The following is a 6000-nucleotide window of genomic DNA, read 5'->3' as shown; positions in this document are numbered from 1 at the left end:
CCTACTCCCAGAGGGAGTAGGACTCTCCTGGCGCGCCCTATGTGGCCGGCCAGCCACCCCCCCTTTGGTCCTTTATATACTGAGGCAGAGGCACCCTAGAACACACAAGTTGATGCACGTGATCTATTCCTTAGCCGTGTGCGGCGCCCCCAGCCACCATAGTCCTTGATAATACTGTAGCGGAGTTTAGGCGAAGCCCTGCTGCTGTAGTGCATCAAGATCGTCACCACGCCATCGTGCTGACGGAACTCTTCCCCGACACTTTGCTGGATCGGAGTCCGGGGATCGTCATCGAGCTGAACGTGTGCTAGAACTCGGAGGTGCCATAGTTTCGATGCTTGATCGGTCGGATCGTGAAGATGTACGACTACATCAACCAAACGCTTCCGTTGTTGATCTACTAGGTATGTAGATCACACTCCCCCCCCCTCGTTGCTATGCATCACATGATCTTGCGTGTGCGTAGGAATTTTTTTGAAATTACTACGAAACCCATCAGTGGCATCTGAGCCTAGGTTTTATATGTTGATGTTATATGCACGAGTAGAACACAAGTGAGTTGTGGGCGATATAAGTCATACTGCCTACCAGCATGTCATACTTTGGTTCGGCGGTATTGTTGGATGAAGCAGCCCAGACCGACATTATGCGTACGCTTACGCGAGACCGGTTCTCCCGACATGCTTTGCACAGAGGTGGCTTGTGGGTGACAGTTTCTCCAACTTTAGTTGAACCAAGTATGGCTACGCCCGGTCCTTGCGAAGGTTAAAACGGAGTCAAATTGACAAACTATCGTTGTGGTTTTGATGCGTAGGTGAGATTGGTTCTTACTTAAGGCCGTAGCAGCCACGTAAAACTTGCAACAACATAGTAGAGGACGTCTAACTTGTTTTTGCAGGGCATGTTGTGATGTGATATGGTCAAGACATGATGCTGAATTTTATTGTATGAGATGATCATGTTTTGTAACCAAGTTATCGGCAACCGGCAGGAGCCATATGGTTGTCGCTTTATTGTATGCAATGCAATCGCGATGTAATGCTTTACTTTATCACTAAGCGGTAGCGATAGTCGTAGAAGCACAAGTTTGGCGAGACGACAACGATGCTACGATGGAGATCAAGGTGTCACGCCGGTGACGACAGTGATCACGACGGTGCTTCGGAGATGGAGATCACAAGCACAAGATGATGATGGCCATATCATATCACTTATATTGATTGCATGTGATGTTTATCTTTTATGCATCTTATCTTGCTTTTATTGACGGTAGCATTATAATATGATCTCTCACTAAATTATCAAGAAGTGTTCTCCCTAAGTATGCACCGTTGCGAAACTTCTTCGTGCTGAGACACCACGTGATGATCGGGTGTGATAGGTTGTACGTTCAAATACAACGGGTGCAAAACAGTTGCACACGCGGAATACTCAGGTTATACTTGACGAGCCAAGCATATACAGATATGGCCTCGGAACACGGAGACCGAAAGGTCGAGCGTGAATCATATAGTAGATATGATCAACATAATGATGTTCACCAATGAAACTACTCCATCTCACGTGATGATCGGACATGGTTTAGTTGACTTGGATCACGTAATCACTTATAGGATTAGAGGGATGTCATCTAAGTGGGAGTTCTTTAAGTAAATTAACTGAACTTAAATTTATCATGGAACTTAGTACCTGATTAGTATCTTGCTTATGTTTGACTGTAGATAGATGGCTCGTGCTGTTGTTCCGTTGAATTTTAATGCGTTCCTTGAGAAAGCAAAGTTGAAAGATGATGGTAGCAATTACACGGACTGGGTCCGTAACTTGAGGATTATCCTCATTGCTGCATAGAAGAATTACGTCCTGGAAGCACCGCTAGGTGCCAGGCCTGCTGCAGGAGCAACGCCGGATGTTATGAACGTCTGGCAGAGCAAAGCTGATGACTACTCGATAGTTCAGTGTGCCATGTTTTACGGCTTAGAATCGGGACTTCAACGACATTTTGAATGTCATGGAGCATATGAGATGTTCCAAGAGTTGAAGTTAATATTTCAAGCAAATGCCCGGATTGAGAGATATGAAGTCTCCAATAAGTTCTATAGCTGCAAGATGGAGGAGAACAGTTATGTCAGTGAGCATATACTCAAAATGTCTGGGTATAATAACCACTTGATTCAATTGGGAGTTAATCTTCCAGATGGTTGCGTCATTGACAGAATTCTCCAATCACTGCCACCAAGCTACAAGAGCTTCGTGATGAACTATAATATGCAAGGGATGAACAAGACTATTCCCGAGCTCTTCGCGATGCTAAAAGCTGCGGAGGTAGAAATCAAGAAGGAGCATCAAGTGTTGATGGTCAACAAGACCACTAGTTTCAAGAAAAAGGGCAAAGGGAAGAAGAAGGGGAACTTCAAAAAGAACGGCAAGCAAGTTGCTACTCAAGAGAAGAAACCCAAACCTGGACCTAAGCCTGAAACTGAGTGCTTCTATTGCAAGCAGACTGGTCACTGGAAGCGGAACTGCCCCAAGTATTTGGCGGATAAGAAGGATGGCAAGGTGAACAAAGGTATATGTGATATACATGTTATTGATGTGTACCTTACCAATGCTCGCAGTAGCACCTGGGTATTTGATACTGGTTCTGTTGCTAATATTTGCAACTCGAAACAGGAACTACGGATTAAGCGAAGATTGGCTAAGGACGAGGTGACGATGCGCGTGGGAAACGGTTCCAAAGTCGATGTGATCGCGGTCGGCACGCTACCTCTACATCTACCTTCGGGATTAGTATTAGACCTAAATAATTGTTATTTGGTGCCAGCGTTAAGCATAAACATTATATCTGGATCTTGTTTAATGCGAGATGGTTATTCATTTAAATCTGAGAATAATGGTTGTTCTATTTATATGAGTAATATCTTTTATGGTCATGCACCCTTGAAGAGTGGTCTATTCTTATTGAATCTCGAGAGTAGTGATACACATATTCATAATGTTGAAGCCAAAAGATGCAGAGTTGATAATGATAGTGCAACTTATTTGTGGCACTACCGTTTAGGTCATATCGGTGTAAAGCGCATGAAGAAACTCCATACTGATGGGCTTTTGGAACCACTTGATTATGAATCGCTTGATACTTGCGAACCGTGCCTCATGGGCAAGATGACTAAAACGCCGTTCTCCGGTACTATGGAGAGAGCAACAGATTTGTTGGAAATCATACATACAGATGTATGTAGTCCGATGAATATTGAGGCTCGTGGCGGATATCGTTATTTTCTCACCTTCACAGATGATTTAAGCAGATATGGGTATATCTACTTAATGAAACATAAGTCTGGAACATTTGAAAAGTTCAAGGAATTTCAGAGTGAAGTTGAAAATCATCGTAACAAGAAAATAAAGTTTCTACGATCTCATCGTGGAGGAGAATATTTGAGTTACGAGTTTGGTGTACATTTGAAAAATTGTGGAATAGTTTCGCAACTCACGCCTCCCGGAACACCACAGCGTAATGGTGTGTCCGAACGTCGTAATCGTACTTTACTAGATATGGTGCGACCTATGATGTCTCTTACTGATTTACCACTATCGTTTTGGGGATACGCTCTAGAGACAGCTGCATTCACGTTAAATAGGGCACCATCAAAATCCGTTGAGACGACGCCTTATGAACTGTGGTTTGGCAAGAAACCAAAGTTGTCGTTTCTAAAAGTTTGGGGCTGCGATGCTTATGTGAAAAAGCTTCAACCAGATAAGCTCGAACCCAAATCGGAGAAATGTGTCTTCATAGGATATCCAAAGGAAACTATTGGATACACCTTCTATCACAGATCCGAAGGCAAGATTTTTGTTGCTAAATTCGGAAACTTTTTGGAGAAGGAGTTTCTCTCGGAAGAAGTGAGTGGGAGGAAAGTAGAACTTGACGAGGTAACTGTACCTACTCCCCTATTGGAAAGTAGTACAACACAGAAAACTGTTTCTGCGACACCTACACTAGTTAGCGAGGAAGCTAATGATGATGATCATGAAACTTCAGAACAAGATACTACTGAACCTCGTAGATTAACCAGAGTAAGATCCGCGCCAGAGTGGTATGGTAATCCTGTTCTGGAAGTCATGCTACTAGATCATGATGAACCTACGAACTATGAAGAAGCGATGGTGAGCCCAGATTCCGCAAAGTGGCTTGAAGCCATGAAATCTGAGATGGGATCCATGTATGAGAACAAAGTATGGACTTTGGTTGACTTGCCCGATGATCGGCAAGCAATTGAGAATAAATGGATCTTCAGGAAGAAGACTGACGCTGACGGTAATATTACTGTCTACAAAGCTCGACTTGTCGCAAAAGGTTTTCGGCAAGTTCAAGGGATTGACTACAATGAGACCTTCTCACCCGTAGCGATGCTTAAGTCTGTCCGAATCATGTTAGCAATTGCCGCATTTTATGATTATGAAATTTGGCAGATGGATGTCAAAACTGCATTCCTGAATGGATTTCTAGAAGAAGAGTTGTATATGATGCAACCAGAAGGTTTTGTCGATCCAAAGGGAGCTAACAAAGTGTGCAAGCTCCAGCGATCCATTTATGGACTGGTGCAAGCCTCTCGGAGTTGGAATAAACATTTTGATAGTGTGATCAAAGCATTTGGTTTTATACAGACTTTTGGAGAAGCCTGTATTTACAAGAAAGTGAGTGGGAGCTCTGTAGCATTTCTGATATTATATGTGGATGACATATTACTAATTGGAAATGATGTAAAATTTCTGGATAGCATAAAGGGATACTTGAATAAAAGTTTTTTTATGAAAGACCTCGGTGAAGCTGCTTACATATTAGTGTTGGGTTTCGTAGTAATTTCAAAAAAATTCCTACGCACACGCAAGATCATGTGATGCATAGCAACGAGGGGGAGAGTGTTGTCTACGTACCCCCGCAGACCGACTGCGGAAGTGATGACACAATGTAGAGGAAGTAGTCCTACGTCTTCACGATCCAACCGATCAAACACCGAAACTACGGCACCTCCGAGCTCGAGCACACGTTCAGCTCGATGACGATCCCCGGACTCCGATCCAGCAAAGTGTCGGGGAAGAGTTCCGTCAGCACGACGGCGTGGTGACGATCTTGATGCACTACAACAGCAGGGCTTCGCCTAAACTCCGCTACAGTATTATCGAGGAATATCGTGGCTAGGGGCACCGCACACGGTCAAGGAATAGATCACATGGATCAACTTTGTGTTCTAGGGTGCCTCTACCTCAGTATATAAAGGACCAAAAGGGGGGGAGGCTGGCCGGCCACAAGGTGTGCGCCAGGAGAGTCCTACTCCCTCTCGGAGTAGGATCCCCCCCCCCCCAATCCTAGTTGGAATAGGATTCGCGGAGGGGGAAGAGAGAGAGAGGGGGCCGGCCACCTCTCCTAGTCCTAATAGGACTAGGGGAAGGGGAAGGCGCACAGCCCATGTAGGGTTGCCTCTTCTCTTTTCCACTAAGGCCCATCATGGCCCATTTAGCTCCCGGGGGGTTCCGGTAACCTTCCTGGTACTCCGATAAAATCCCGATTTCACCCGGAACACTTCCGATATCCAAACATAGGCTTCCAATATATCAATCTTTACGTCTCGACCATTTCGAGACTCCTCGTCATGTCCGTGATCACATCCGGGACTCCGAACAACCTTCGGTACATCAAAATGCATAAACTCATAATATAACTGTCATCGTAACCTTAAGCGTGCGGACCCTACGGGTTCGAGAACAATGTAGACATGACCGAGACACGTCTCTGGTCAATAACCAATAGCGGGACCTGGATGCCCATATTGGATCCTACATATTCTACGAAGATCTTTATCGGTTAGACCGCATAACAACATATGTTGTTCCCTTTATCATCGGTATGTTACTTGCCCGAGATTCGATCGTCGGTATCCAATACCTAGTTCATTCTCATTACCGGCAAGTCTCTTTACTCGTTCCGTAATACATCATCTC

This window comes from Triticum aestivum, chromosome 7A, assembly GCF_018294505.1.
Source record: "Triticum aestivum cultivar Chinese Spring chromosome 7A, IWGSC CS RefSeq v2.1, whole genome shotgun sequence".
NCBI lineage: Eukaryota > Viridiplantae > Streptophyta > Magnoliopsida > Poales > Poaceae > Triticum > Triticum aestivum.
Note: the sequence above shows the minus strand (reverse complement) of the source record.